At 43.1% G+C, this 16,632-nt stretch overlaps 1 protein-coding gene across 3 annotated transcripts in view; it reads right to left on the minus strand.

Moving 5' to 3' along the window:
* Positions 1–16,632, minus strand: part of mast2 (microtubule associated serine/threonine kinase 2) — a 297,943-nt gene that overhangs the window by 279,271 nt on the left and 2,040 nt on the right. The window lies entirely within an intron of this gene.

The following is a 16,632-nucleotide window of genomic DNA, read 5'->3' on the forward strand; positions in this document are numbered from 1 at the left end:
CGTAGGTAGATGACGTAATGATGCCACGTAAAATACAGCCCAACACAGAACAAAAGCAGAAAAATACTAAGCGCACACTTCCAATAACTAAACAAGTTCAAGTTGAGCAGTCATTTGAAAGAGTAAGACAATTTCAGCAAAATGCATTAACTCCAAGATAATGGAATTCATTGCCCTTGACAATCAACCATTCTCTGTCGTGGATGATGATCGCTTTCGCCGACAGGTCGAGCGCCTCGAGCCCCGGTACACACTACCAAGTAGGCGCTATTTTTCAGATGTTGCCCTACCGGAGTTACACAGTATTGTTAAAACGCACATCTATGAGCTACTTGCTATGGGCGTCACTGCTATTAGCTTCACGACTGACACTTGGACTAGCGATATCAGCCCCATGAGCATGCTGAGTCTGACAGCACAGTGGGTCGATGAGGATTTCGTACTGAGGAAAGTCGTATGACATGCTCCAGAATGTGCTGGTTGTCATACTGCTGCCGCCATTTCAATGGCATGTGAGAACATGTTTGAAACATAAACACTCCTAGCACCATTCAAACAACTGACTGGAGAAATAAGATAGTCAACTGTGTCTGCAGCAGACGTGATGCCCTCTGTCATGGCATTGAAACACCTGCTCAACAAAACTGCCGGCACAGACCTTGGGGTTAAAACTTACAAAAGTACCCGAGGTAGTGAACAAGCGATTCGGTGGCATTCTCTCTGAGGCTCTTTAATAGGTCGCCACCATGCTCGATGCTAGGTACAAGGCCCGCCATGTCGATGCTTAAAAGGCCACTAAAAAATTTTATATAGGTTATAGGTATTGTTCGGTTTTTTTGGCAAGGAAAATATAGGATATCGGTATCGGCCCAAAAATGTATATTGGTGCATCCCTGATCTTAACAGAGCATGCCGTGATGTGTGTTCTTCTCACCGCGCACTTTGAAGATGTCAGAATACCTGTCCACATTGACTTTTCCTCAGCCAACAAGACGAGTAACGAACAGTAAAATCACTAGCCAATGTATAGGCAGAGCGTGAGTTTCAGGTTTGGGGAATAACATTTTCACTATAAAAATGCACCTTTATAATATAGCATTTCATGCATCATCGTCTTTGCAGACTAATGGAAGATAGCCTACTATTAATAATGTGATTGGAGAGTCATAATTTAGGCTAATAACCGTTTTCAAAAAAGGCCGTTCAATGCATGGCTGAGCGCGTATAGTGTAGAGGCCTGGGCTATAGGCTATAGCAGATACGTTTCTTCTTTTGCATGGGAAAAACACATTTACATGCAATTCTACTACACTTTATTTGAATGGAGACATTCGCAGAATATTTTTTAATACGACAAATTAAGCTCTGACGAAGGCCATGAGGCAGATATGTAAGCTTATTAAATATCGGTGATACTATCAAGAGCAATGTGCGGTTTCCTTTTTCCTTCATCTTGTTCAATTATTGCCATGCACCTGCAAATAAGATCGCTCAGATGTGCGAGTGCCTTTTGAATTTTGTAATACGACAAATTACAAAAAGGTAGCCTACTCTACTGACACTGACAAACAGATCAATATAAACAACATTGTCCATATAATAGGCCTACGAGAAGGGGAAACACAAATACAATATGACATCCATCTAAACTGGAGGAGGAAATTATTGTCCAAAAACCAACATTTAAGTGGCACAGACCGAACAATGATAAAGAGTGAATATGAGCAGAGGATACCGGGGATATGGCCGATGCTCTCCGCTGGTGCCAATAAGATAAGCTACAGGCCAACTGTTTTTCAGCAACAACAAAAAAGACAGATCGGAGTCTTTTCATTGTCTCTTTACAGCAATAGCCATTTGCTTTCCAACAATTTAATTTTGAAATATTGTGATATGCCTGACTGGGTCTCTACTTTCCACTGACAGTCGCAACTCAACAATTCTATTCGGTATTTGCAGCGTGCGCTGCCCAAATTGCACGGTCTGCCTTTCCTTCAAACTGTTGGCAATGCGATGTAAAACAATCCTAGGGGAAGCTAATGATCCTCTGTGGACAAATCATTCTTAAGTAGCTTATTTTGAATGATTTCAAAAAGCTTCCCCAAGCCTAATGGACGCGCCGCCTATGAACCTGTCAATCTACTATATCCCATAGTAGAAAAGTTGACCTATTCTACTGGACAGCTCGTCTTGCTTTATAAAACAATGAATCTGATGCAACAGATCAGAACGTTTAGCTTAACATTCTTAGCTCGGCAATGTGCACAAGGCAGTAGGATACGCGGCGAATTTGGCTACCAGACAATTAAAGAAAGTTGAAATCGAATAAAACATGTGAGAAATAGTCTACTGGTTTCAACAGCAAATGGAAGTCTGTATAAAATAATTGCATCCACGGATATGGTAAGATTTTGTATATGCTAATTTGAAGCAAAGTAAAATATGCCCCATAAAATGTAGCAAAACTTTCAGGTTTCAAACAATTAAGTAGTTACTGTGCCTTCGGAAAGTATTCAGACCAGTTACAGCCTTACTCTAAAATTGATAAAATTTGTTTTTTTTCCTCAATCTACACACAATACCCCATAATGCCAAAGCAAAAACAGGTTTTTATACATATTTACAAATGTATTACAAAAACAAAATGTAAATATCACATTTACATAAGTATTCAAACCCTTTACTCAGTATTTTGTTGAAGCACCTTTGGCAGCAGCGAGTCTTGGGTATGAGGCTACAAGCTTGGCACACCTGTATTTGGGGAGTTTATCCCATTATTCTCTGCAGATCCTCTCAAGCGCTGTCAGTTGCTGCACAGCTATTTTCAGGTCTCTCCAGAGATGGTTAATTGGGTTCAAGTCCTGGCTCTTCCTGACCACTCAAGGACATTCAGAGACTTGTCCCAAAGGCATTCCTGCCTTGTCTTGGCTGTGTGCTTAGGGTTGTTGTCCTGTTGGAAGGTGAACCTTTGCCCCAGTCTGAGGTCCTGAGCGCTCTGGAACAGGTTTTCATCAAGGATCTCTCAGTACTTTGCGCAGTTCATCTTTCCCTATATCTTTTTTTTAATTTTTTTAATTTTTTTTGGGGGGGTGTTGCTTCCAATGTAATTGTCTGCATCATTTCCCTATATCTTGACTAGTCTCCCAGTCCCTGCCGCTGAAAAAAATCCCCACAGCATGATACTGCCACCACCATGCTTCACCGTATGGATGGCGCAGGGTTTCCTCCAGAAGTGACGCATGGCATTCAGGCCAAAGAGTTCAATCTTGGTTTCATCAGACCAGAGAATCTTGTTTCTCATGCTCTAAGAGTTTTTAGGTGCCTTTTCCCAAACTCCAAGTGGGCGGTCATGTGGCTTTTACTGAGGAGTGGCTTCCGTCTGGCCAATCTACCATAAACACCTGATTGGTGGAGTGCAGCAAAAATGGTTGTGCTTCTGTAAGTTTCCATCGGGTTCTTGGTCACCTCTCTGACCAAAAGCCCTTCGCCGCTGATTGCTCAGTTTGGCCGGGCGGCCTGCTCTAGGAAGAGTCTTCGTGGTTCCAAACTTCTTCCATTTAAGAATGATGGATGCCACTGTGTTCTTGGGGACCTTCAATGCTGCAGTACCCTTCCCCAGATCTGTGCCTCGACACAAATCATGTCTCTGAGCTCTACGGACAGTTCCTTCAACCTCATGACTTGGTATTTGCTCTGACGTGCAATGTCAATTGTGAGACCTTTATATATAGCCGGCCATACACACACACACACACACAGGTGTGTGCCTTTCCAAAGCATGTCCAAATGAAGTTGTAGAAACATCTCAAGGATGATCAATGGAAACAGGATGCACCTGAGCTCAATTTCGAGTCTCATAGCAAAGGGTCTGAAAACGTACGTAAATAAGGTTTTTCTGATTTAATACATTTGCTAAAATAAAAAAATAAAAACTGTTGTTGCTTTGTCATTATGGGGTATTGTGTGTAGATGGAAGAAATACAAATCATCATCTATTGTAGAATAAGACTAACGTAACAAAATGTGGGAAAAAGTCAAGGGGTCTGAATACTTTCCGAAGGCACTGTACATAATGCATACTACTTCCAGCTCAGTACAAAGTGGTGCGTGTCAAGCTGATGAAGCCTGGCTCCCATTGCCTATGCATTTCAATTGCGAATAGGAAGCTTGTTTGATTTACCAGTTGAGAAATACAAATATTACCTCTTTTTAATCACGTCCAAAAAACATTTTTTAACACACGATTGCATTTAGAATTGTTGCACAATGATTGGGCTTAGAAAAGCGCTGTCTGACAGATTTACCTCTCAAAAGCTCGGTATCTGAATGCTGTGTTGTGTGTGATAAATAAGATACACAACGAATACACACATTTAATTCCAATTTAATTCCACACAATTATGCAAATTAACTTATAGACCGATAAGCACAGCCCATCAAATGTATTTATATCAACTGGTATTTACATCAATGAATAGGCTAAAAAGCATGATTTCGCAATGGGATTTTATTCCTTCTCCCGGATAATTGGCCGGTGCCAATCAAATACTTTAACGGCCAAAAGCCGGCCATAACCAGCTAACGAAAACCCTGAAAAGGAAGCAGGATGTTTTTCAGCTGGCCTGTACTGGGATGGAGGCTCCTAAACAGGTGCTGTTCAGGGGTTTATAGTCCCAATAAGGCTGGGGAGTGGCCCACTGGCCACTGTGGCAGACACTACACTAAACACACACACACACACACACTAGGCTAAAGCTAGACTACACATTCTCAAAACACCCACATCAATAGCTAGAGTACCTGTGGCTCATGAATTGTATATGACCTTATCGATCATGTGATCGAAACAAACACAGAGATCATGTGCCATGTAACACAGATCAAGGCAAAAACAATGCTCAACTTGTCTTGGATCTGATTTCCCTGACCCAATTCTAGCTTAACCACCATCAGGAAAAAAACATTCAACTGTCCCTGGACCAGTACTTAGAAGCACATCCATTGTGTTCAAAGCACAATGAGACAGACAGACCTGCTTGGCAGTGAGTCCCCAACACTCAAACATCCCTGTTAGATGACCCAAGGCCCAGTAGCCCTGTTCTCTGGCCCAGTAGCCCTGTTCGCTGGCCCAGTAGCCCTGTTCGCTGGCCCCAGTAGCCCTGTTCTCTGGCCCAGTAGCCCTGTTCGCTGGCCCCAGTAGCCCTGTTCGCTGGCCCCAGTAGCCCTGTTCGCTGGCCCCAGTAGCCCTGTTCGCTGGCCCCAGTAGCCCTGTTCGCTGGCCCCAGTAGCCCTGTTCGCTGGCCCCAGTAGCCCTGTTCGCGGGCCCAGTAGCCCTGTTCGCTGGCCCCATTAGCCCTGTTCGCTGGCCCCAGTAGCCCTGTTCGCTGGCCCCAGTATCCCTATTTGCTGGCCCAGTAGCCCTGTTCGCTGGCCCCAGTAGCCCTGTTCGCTGGCCCCAGTATCCCTATTTGCTGGCCCAGTAGCCATGTTTTCTGGCCCAGTAGCCCAGCCCAGTAGCCCTGTTCGCTGGCCCAGTAGCCCTGTTCGCTGGCCCAGTAGCCCGGCCCAGTAGCCCTGTTCGCTGGCCCAGTAGCGGCTTTAGCACTCAAGACTACCTAGGCTTTCCAGGAAGAATATGAGCTTCCCAAAACACCAGCCTTGGAGATGGTAATGCCTGTGCTCCTGTCTGGTCTCAGTTCCGTCTGGACTAATAGGAAGCCCACTGCTCTAGCCGGTGAAGGCCAGGGTGAACAACAGTGCTTCAGTTACACAGACAAAACACGGAGGGCCAGGCCAACCATCCACACAGGCCAGGTCAGGAATGCAATGTATCAGAGCAGTGAAGGAGAGAGAAGGAATACTGCTGTACAGTACAGTGTAGCTGTATCCAGACCAGGCAGGCGTACATACTGTAGTAACCCTCTCTTGCTCTATAATTTGGGGGGGGCTCATGGGGGAAGTATGAGGGAGGAGTTGCCCCTAGTTCAGATGGCTGATAGGTTACTCGTTTTGGGGGTTGAGGGGGTGAGAGCGAGAGCCCACAATACCAAGACTGAACGGGCAGTGATAACCTCTCCTCTGAGTTCCACCAAGTTATTAGTGAGTCTGCTTGTTTTATTTTAACCCTCTGTTAGCCTGTACTTCCATGGCCATTAAATCCCTGTTTACCGGCTCAACTTCAGCTACCATCTCCTCGTTCTTCTAGTTAGTGTGGACCTGCTAACGCCACAATACATAAAACACGCCAGGAGAGCAAACTTACAGGTACACACATGTAGCATTCCACACCCTATCCCAACCTGCCCTCCTCCGCATGGCACTGCCTTACCCTACACTTTAACAAGCTACATACAGCACAACTCACTAGGGCTGGGAATTGCCAAGGACCTCACAATACTATATTATCACGATACTTTGGTACCGATACAATATGTATTGCGATTCTCCCGATTCTATACTGTGATTTTATTGCGATTTGATGTTCCACACATATTGCTCACTATATATCTGCTACAGAGGGGACAAGAGAGAAAACAAGTTTTGATCAGTCATGGAAATAAAAATGCTGAAAACAAACTGGCTCCCTATTTAAGTTTTAAAAACTAAACTAAAAATCTGATATCTTAGAACAAAAAGTGTATTATCTATACCAGGTATTCCCAAACAGGGGTACATTTGGGTAAGGCTTTTTTCTCGTCTGATTTTCCTCGTTTCGCTGCCAAAAAGCTCCGAACAGACAGGGATGTTGGACGATCGAAAAGGCGCAAATATGATAACTACATTGATTTGTGGTTCACTTATATTGGGATTAGTGCCTTTCCAAATGGACTTTGGTGGTCAAGATGTGTTGGTATCGGTACTGATGGTACAAAAGCCATGACAGGGAGACATAGTGGAGTGGTAACGCGTGTGCAAGCAGTTGCTCCCGATTCCAAGGGAGTGCCTGACAGCTTGAAAGACGTTTTGGACACTACAGTGAAAATGGTTCACTTTGTTAAAGCAAGGCCCCTGAACTCTTGTGTATTTTCTTCACTATGCAATGATATGGGCAGCGACCATTTAACGATTTTACAACATACAGAAGAGCACTGGCTATCAAGGGGCAAAGTATTGACACGTTTATTTTAATTGAGAGACGAGCTTAAAGTTTTCTTTACTGAGCAAAATTTTCACTTGTCTGACCGCTTGCATGATGACGAGTTTCTTACACGACTGGCCTATCTGGGTGATGTTTTTTCTCACCTGAAAGATCTGAATCTGGGACAAAATTGAGGCATTGATTAAGAAGTTGGAGCTCTTCTCTGTCTGCATTAACAAGGACAACACACAGGTCTTTCCATCATTGTATGATTTTTTTTTTGTGCAAATGAACTCAAGATTACAGACAAGGTCATATGTGATATAGCGAAGCACCGGAGTGAGTTGGGTGCGCAATTACGCAGATACTTTCCCGAAACGGATGACACAAACTGGATTTGTTATCCCGTTCATGCCCTGCCTCCAGTCCACTTAACAATATCTGAACAAGGAAGCCTCATCGAAATTGCAACAAGCGGTTCTGGGAAAATGTCATCAGAAGCCATGGCCAGATTTCTGGATTCAGAGTATCCTGCCTTGGCAAATCGCGCTGTTAAGACACTGATGCCCTTTGCAATCACGTACCTATGTGAGAGTGGATTCTCGGCCCTCACTAGCATGAAAACTAAATACAGGCACAGACTGTGTGGGAAATGATTTAAGACTGAGACTCTCTCCAATACAACCCAACACTGCAGACTTATGTGCATCTTTCCAAGCACAACCTTCTCATTAACCTGTGGTGAGTTATTCACCATTTTCGATGAACAAATAACATTTTACATGTAAGATGGTTAAATAAAGAGCAAAATTATTGATTATTATTATATTCTTATTTGGTCCTATAAGAGCTCTTTGTCACTTCCCACGAGCCGGGTTGTGACAAACTCACACACATTCTTATGTTAAATAAATGTATCGTATAGTGTGTGTGTGTGGCAGGCTTACAATGAGGGCAAAAACAACATTTGAGAATGCGCTGACCCTGGTGCTAGAGGGGGTACAGCTGGAAATTGAATGTTTGAAGGGGTACGGGACTATAACAAGTTTGGGAACCACTGCTCTAGAGAATAGCTAAAATTGATTTTGGCCCAATAGGCCTGGAATATTCCCACATTCAAGGAGCTTTCCGTTTTGATTTGGTTATTTTGCCTAAATCTTTAGGCATACCTATAGAAAAAACAAAAAAACAACTCTGCATCTCTGCCCAGCCTGGCAAGAGTAGCCAAAAGTGTGTTAGCATCCCCAGTGGCTGTGCAGGTGTGGAGAGGATATTCTCTGCTGCTGGCCTGCTCTCCAGGCACCATCCTATGAGCCTGAACCCACAGACTGGCCAAACATGTGTTTCTAAAAATATATTTTATGTATTGAAAAAGACACTAATAAGTCATTTTTTGTTTCATTTGTATTTAATTCTAAGTAAGTCACAGCCTATATGCACAATTTATAGACTATAATGATTTAATACAACAAAATGTTTAAATGCTTTATGTCCCTACGAGCCTATTGTGTTGCACGCACAAATTCTTCACAATGTATTTATTCATATGCTATAGCCTTGAAATAATATAGCCTAAAAAAGGCTCCCTGTCTGGCTCCTGACCTATTTAGAGTGTTTATATGCTGATTAATATGACATGTAGCCTATTTGAAATGATGTTAGCTTCTTACAGTCACCTTTTCATGTTTATTCAATTAGTTTTAATTCAAATCCATATGGTTTGGTTTCAATACTTAAACAATTGGTAGGTCCAGGTAGTCACAAAAATTGATGGGGGTTGGTTAAATTGTGATTTTTTTTTATGAATGGAGCGAATTTGGAAAGAGAGTTTTTTTCCCCTGTAAGCGTGGAGCGGTTTTTTAGCAGAGCGGTAGGAAAGGACGTCGAGCGGGATGAAGAAACATTCAAAGTTCTTGAAATTTTCCGAATTGACTGACCTTCATGTCTTAAAGTAATGATGGACTGTCGTTTTTCTTTGCTTATTTGAGCTGTTCTTGCCATAATATGGACTTGGTCTTTTACCAAATAGGGATGAACTGATTGGCAAATTAACTTTTAACAAGGCACACCTGTTCATTGAAATGCATTCCAGGATGCCAAGAATGCCAAGAGTGTGCAGAGCTATGATCAAGGCAAAGGGTGGCTACTTTGAAGAATCAAATATAAAATATATTTTGATTTGTTTAACACTTTTTTGGTTACTACATGATTCCGTATGTGTTATTTCATAGTGTTGATGTCTTCACTATTATTCTACAATGGGAAAAAAATAGTAAAAATAAAGAAAAACCCTTGAATGAGTAGGTGTCCAAACTTTTGACTGGTAATGTACATGTCACTAGGCAACAGGATAGATAATAAACAGTAACAGCAGCGTATGTGATGACTCAAAAGAGTTATTGCAAAAAGGGTCAAAGCAGATGGTTAACTATTTAACCAACAGCTACCCGGACTAACTACTTAGCAGTCTTATGGCTTGGGGCTAGAAACTGTTGCAAAGGTACCGCTGACCGTGTGGTAGCAGAGAAAAGTCTATGATCTTGGGTGGCTGGAATCTTAGACAATTTTTAGGGCCTTCCTCCGACACCACCTTGGATGGCAGGGAGCTCGGCACCAGTGACGTACTGGGCTGTACCCACTACCCTCTGTGGCGCCTTGCATTCCGATGCCAAGCAGTTGCCATACCAAGCGGTGAAGCAGCCAGTCAAGATGCTCTCAATGGTGCAGCTGTAGAATTTCTTGAGGATTCGAGGGCCCATGCCAAATCTTTTCAGCCTCCTGAGGGGGACGAGGCGGTGTCGCGCCCTCTTCACGACTGCCCTCCCATCCTTGTAGTGCACGATCAGCTCCTTTGTCTTGCTGACGTCGAGGGAGAGTTACAGTTTCATCAAAGACAAGCGTATGGGGTATGGGGTGGGGTAGGGTTGTTGCGGTGACCGTATTACCGCCACACCAGCGGTCAAGAGTCATGAAAGCAGTCAAATTCCACATGACCGTTTAGTCACGGTAATTAGGCTTCTCCGAGCTCTGATGCTGCTGCTGGTCATTAGTAGCCTACGAAACTTGCTAACTGCCTGATACTCAGCACTCTATTGTCCCTCTACTTTTATTTCCCTCACCAACTTTAAACATCAACTATCTGAGTGTTCTCTACTTTTATTTCCCTCACCAACTATCTGAGCAGCTAACCGATCGCTGCAGCTGTACATAGTCCATCTGTAAATAGCCCACCCAATCTACCTACCTCATCCCCATACTGTTTTTATTTTATTCACTTTTCTGCTCTTTTGCACCAGAGTATCTCTACTTGCACATCATCATCTGCTCATTTATCACTCCAGTGTTAATCTGCTAAATTGTAATTATTCGCTCCTATGGTCTATTTATTGCCTACCTCCTCATGCCTTTTGTACACACTGTATATAGATTTTCTTTTTTCTACTGTGTCATTGACTGGTTTATTGTTTACTCCATGTGTAACTCTGTGTTGTTGTCTGTGTCACACTGCTATGCTTTATCTTGGCCAGGTCGCAATTGCAAATGAGAACTTGTTCTCAACTAGCCTACCTGGTTAAATAAAGGTGAAATAAAAAATAAAAAACTCTGACATCAATGCAAATGTATTCAAAAATCTAATCAAAACACTTCATGAGAGCCCATGAGCTCATGTTGTGCAACATTTCTATAGGCTATGCAAAGACAAGGATCCCATCAGCTTTCTATAGGCTAGGCCTACTATATTTATTTCTCAACTTTCCTAACAGGAGTATAGCCTACCTGACCGGTATGAAAATGAACCATGGGAAAAGTGTCCTCCATTCCTCCATTGCAAAGACAAGATTAAATCAAGAATAGTCTGGTGGGTGACAATCTTAGCATATGACTTGAGAATTATATATTATCACTTGTAAATGAGGCCCAGCATAAGGAACAATGCCTTTTTTTTGCAACTTTTCGAATCATAGTCGCACACCTCATGTAGCCTAGCCCATAGGCCTATATGTTTTAATAAGGTTTGTATCACAGGCCTCCCGGGTGGCGCAGTGGTCTAGAGCACTGCATCGCAGTGCTATGCTGCGCCACCAGAGTCTGGGTTCGCGCCCAGGCTCTGTCGCAGCCGGCCGCGACCGGGAGGTCCGTGGGGCGACGCACAATTGGCTTAGCGTCGTCCGGGTTAGGGAGGGTTTGGCCGGTAGGGATATCCTTGTCTCATCGCGCTCCAGCGACTCCTGTGGCGGGCCGGGCGCAGTGCGCGCTAACCGAGGGGGCGGGTGCACGGTGTTTCCTCCGACACATTGGTGCGGCTGGCTTCCGGGTTGGAGGCGCGCTGTGTTAAGAAGCAGTGCGGCTAGGTTGGGTTGTGCTTCGGAGGACGCATGACTTTCGACCTTCGTCTCTCCCGAGCCCGTACGGGAGTTGTAGCGATGAGACAAGATAGTAATTACTAGCGATTGGATACCACGAAAATTGGGGAGAAAAGGGGATAAAAAATTTAAAAAAAAGAAAAAAAAAAAAAAAAAAAAAAGGTTTGTATCACAACTAAAGTGGCCAAATAACGTCTTAAAATTAAGCACATTCATCTGCTTTACAAGGGGTGTAGAGCCTAACTGGCATTTATAAGCAGCGCGTGAGTTTGTGTAGTTTGGGGAAGATAATTTTCACCATAAAATGCACCTTTATAATAAAAGCATTACATACATAATTGCATTTGTGGTCACTTTTGATAATGGTGTTTTCCCGGATAATGGAACATTTGCGCTTATATCCTACTACCATGTGCGCATTGCTGCGCTTATAATATTTAGAAATAAACTATTAGGCTATCAACATTTTAAGCTAAACGTTCTGATCTGTTCAGTCAGCCACATTGCGTAAAAACGTTTTTGAGATGCTAGTGGTTATATTAATTTGGGATCTATTGTATCCCACAACTGTCCCAGACTATGTTTGGAATATTTATTTCTCGCACAGAATAGGTCGACATTTGTACTATGGGAGATAGTAGATTGACAGGCTAGTGCTTTTACTGTTCGTTAGGCCTACTCATCTTGTTGGCTGACAAAAAGTAAATGTGGACAGTTGTTCCAATATCTTCAATATGCAACTCGGAATTGGATAAGGACGCACGCAGTTGAGTCTCCGATGTGTCTGTCTTCACTTGTAGCCTGTCAGAAAGACCCGATCATGTGACGGAGAACCATGTGAGTGAGAGGAGTTTCGGATTGCGCAGCACACTCAGGGAGACGGGCACAACGCAGCACACTCAGGGAGACGGGCACAACGCAGCACACTCAGGGAGACGGGCACAACGCAGCACACTCAGGGAAACATCAGAGAAAGGCAAGAGCTGACACAGTACCTGTCAGAGAGGGACTAGTTCTAATGCACTGATCCCTGTATGATGAAATTGGTTGCCAGCCTCTCCTTGACAACACTTGCCTGTCTTCTGTGACAGATGGCAGCCATCTAGCTCATAATTCTGCATAATGAGGTAGTAATAATAATTATTCGCCCCTTGCAGCTGCACCCCCTCTCTCATCTCACTCCCAGGACCCCTTTGTGGGGACATTAGCAACTGGTTCTGGATTAATCACCCCCAGTCAGTTTGCCTGGGCAGCCTGGCAGCACTGGGACCTGCAGCTGGGGGCCCGCCATGGCTATTCCAGAACAATAGCTCCTCAGTGGAAGTCAGTCAGTCAGTCAGTCACTCATCCATGACTCATGGATGTGGGGGGGACTACCAGTTAAACAGGCCTGGTAGAGCCCATGTCATATCTGGCCTTGGTCTGCTAGAGGAGCGTCAAAGAGAAAAGAGAGAAGCTGCTGCTGTTGGTTAATGGATAACCTAAGAGATCTCTAATGACCAGGAGAGCAGAGCAGGGAGGAACTTCAGGCTACAGTCAGTCAGTCAGAGACATCATGATGCCATGACCTATACCTGAGAAACAGAGACCTGAGGAAAAGAAGGTGGCTCTAAAGTACAGGAGGGAGTGTTGTCCACTCACTGCAAAAAAAAAAGGCAGATATAGGCCATGAAACATAGCATAGGACTAGCAAAATACAATAATAGACAATGTTGGCACTGAGGAACTAACAGTTGATGCCCCTTGGTTAAAATAGCTAGAGCTGTGATCAAATTGAAAAGGATCAATTGTGTTAAACCATAAAGGGAAGAGAATAGACAACATCAACGGATGTATTGTAACATTTAAAACAAAACAATAAAAGGTCATTGACTTGAACTTGTTTTTAACAACAGTTGCAAACTCAACGGTATGGAGCAATAACAAGACGCTATTGGTACTGTGCTGCTGAGTTGGAGCAAAGCACTTTGAGAAAAACATTTCACTGTTTTCTTCTTCACCTGTATCCAACTCAACTCAAAATCTGGAATAATTTAAAAGATTTATCTGTGAAAGTTTCCATTCCGTGTGAAGTATGGCCATTCTATACAATAAGAGCTAGCTACAAGGTCTTCTTAGTCATCTCGATCCTACTTGTACAATAACTCAACTGTCAGCAGCATGAGATGTGGAAATGTGAACACACATGAACCCTTCAGTCGGTGAATAAGGGGAATGCATGGCCCATTACAGCATAGATTACTACAATCAGATAGAATAAATCAGATAGAGACTGATTTGTTCTGTATGAAAACATCCACAGTGCCCGGCTAAACTCCCTGTAGCTTCATGTTATCTAACCAATCCCAAAGCCTCTTTGCTGAACGAGTCATTAAATGAATTCTGAGGTAATGTTGATCAAACAATGTTTTTAAAGCTACATAACTATGAAAAGCCGATTTGGATTAAAAAAACTGTTTATATAACATTGTTTGCTGCCAGTGTATATCCCAGCCATCTGTCCTGGCTGTGTGTTGGGGCAAACGGAATCCTGTCTTATCTCTTGAAGGCCAGTCTAATACCATTTCACAGAGCAAATAGACATGGATCTAAAATTAACAAAAATATAAACGCAACATGTAGGTTCCATGATCTGAAATGTTTCATATGCACAAAAAGCTTATTTCTCTTAATAAATGTTTGGCACAAATTTGTTTACATCCCTGTTAGTGAGAATTTCTCTAACGCCAAGATAATCCATCCACCTGACAGGTGTGGCATATCAAGAAGCTGATTGATCATTACACAGGTGCACCTTGTGCTGGGGACAATAAAAGGCCACTCTAAAATGTGCAGTTTTGTCACACAACACAATGCCACAGACATCTCAAGTTGAGGGAGCATGCAATTGGCATGCTGACTGCAGGAATGTCCAACAGAGCTGTTGCCAGATAATTTTATGTTAATTTCTCTACCATAAGCCGCCTCCCAACATCTTTTTAGATCATTTGGCAATACGTCCAACCAGCATCACAACAACGCCAGCCCAGGACCTCCACATCCGGCTTCTTCACCTGTGGGATTGTCTGAGGCCAGCCACCCGGAAAGCTGATGAAACATTTTTGTCTGTAATAAATCCCTTTTGTGGGGAAAAACTCATTCTGATTGGCTGTAACTCAGTGAAATTGTTGCATGTATATATTTGAAAAAGAAAAGGAGAGCTGCACACTCTAGGAGCTCAGATGAAATAATTGAATAACCAACTTTGACAGACAAGCTGTCTTCATCAGGGTATAATGACAAACACTGCAGGCCACTAGTTTATATAGTCAAAGGGCTCCCGAGTGGCACAGCATCTCAGTGCTAGAGGCATCACTACAGGCCCTGGTTGGATTCCAGGCTGTATCACAACCGGCCGTGATTGGGAGTCCCATAGGGCAGCACACAATTGGCCCAGCGTCGTCCAGGTTAGGCCGTCATTGTAAATAAGAATTTGTTCTTAACTGACTTGCCTAGTTAAATAAATAAAAATTTAAGGAAACAGTATATAAAGCCCAGTCAACCACCTATGCCTTGAAACACCATTCAGACATACTCAATACAGGATTGTGTTTGTTTACAGCCACATACACAATTATAATACCTTTATTTCAACAAGGAACACAGACTGAGACCAATGCAATGAAGAGACAACTAAAGTTATTTTGCTTCCGCAGCTCTGATCTGCTTATCATGAGACTATGTCTTCTAAGGCTAGGCTATATGTTCTCAGGGCATTGAGACATTTAGAACAGAGAAGAGCCTGTGTGAAAAAGCCCCTTGGCATATCTCCCCTCCTTCCACCATATAAAAACCACAAATGTACAACACTGCAATGTGCAGCATTCATAATCCCTGCAGATTTCAGTCGTGTCTCAATATGGGCTAATTCGCTTTGCAAAAAGAACAGCCTCTGTTCCTGTTCTAACTGACACACTGAAGCAGGAGTCATTTACGGTTGTTTATTACCCGAAGACATTACCCTAGTTCAGGTGTCCAAAAGTTACTGTTCTACTATTGTTCCAACACACACTCCTTGAGACCCAGCCCCAGATCAATCAGAGCCCCAGATCAACCAGAGCCCCAGATCAACCAGAGCCCCAGATCAACCAGAGAAAATGAGGCCCATTCATGGCTCATTGTGTCAATTTGAAAACACAAGGTCAAACACCACAGTAGGAGTAAGCAAATGAACCAGTAGCTGCAAGCTGTCTTGTAACACTGGTGCAATAGATAATCTGGATCACAGTGAAGCGCTACTGTGATACAGTTGTTTTACTGGACCGTGCTGTGTTTTTTACTGCTTCAATTTTTTACTGCTTCAATTTACCATGTCAATAAGGCCAGTAAACCTGGGCTGGACCAAAGGAGTTAAACAGCAGTACACTGAACCCACTGCACAATATGGAGACAATAAACCACAGCCCTTCATTAAACAGTAACTAGGAAGAAGGACAAGGCTGGTAATGCAGTCACACAAATCCCAAGGTAAGGTTTGATTTAGTTAATCCTTTGTTTGAAGAGGATGTGTGTCTGCCAATTGTGTCAGGGCCAGAGAGCTCAGACCATCTTAGAAGTGTCACCTGACAGTGACATCATTATAACCCACAGTTCTGAATGTTAAAGTGTCAAAGACTGACTGCAGAGGGAAAGGTTCCTGTGTGCACTGAATGTATATACTACTGTGTGAACAGCACACCCATTTGCTTACACCCAAAACTACATAAAACTGCCAGCAATGAGCACATAAACATTTCTGTCTGGCATTCCACAATATCATAAAGCAACTCCCCCAGTTGAGATCAAACTGCCTCCCTCACAACACACTAATCTGGTTAGAAAATACTCTAGATTTTTCTCATAGTTGCTTATAAATGAGAACACAGTGCAAAGCTTTGCTCTCCAAAATACTGCTGAAAGCAAAACCATTTGTGAAAAGAAATGTGGAGCATCAGAGCAGATTACCTTTTATGATATCAAGATCCCTTTTATGACATCAATATCCCCAGAGAGTGGGTGGAGCAATATATTACACCACCTATCACTCAATCAATGCTAACTTTCTAGTTACAAGAACATACTTCAAAACAGCAATAAACTACTGTAAGTCTTCTATGTTCCAGAGGGCCAATTTTATATGAGGGTTTATTGATTATGAAATATGAGTGAGAC

The sequence above is a fragment of the Salvelinus alpinus genome, chromosome 16 (assembly GCF_045679555.1).
Source record: "Salvelinus alpinus chromosome 16, SLU_Salpinus.1, whole genome shotgun sequence".
Classification (NCBI taxonomy): domain Eukaryota; kingdom Metazoa; phylum Chordata; class Actinopteri; order Salmoniformes; family Salmonidae; genus Salvelinus; species Salvelinus alpinus.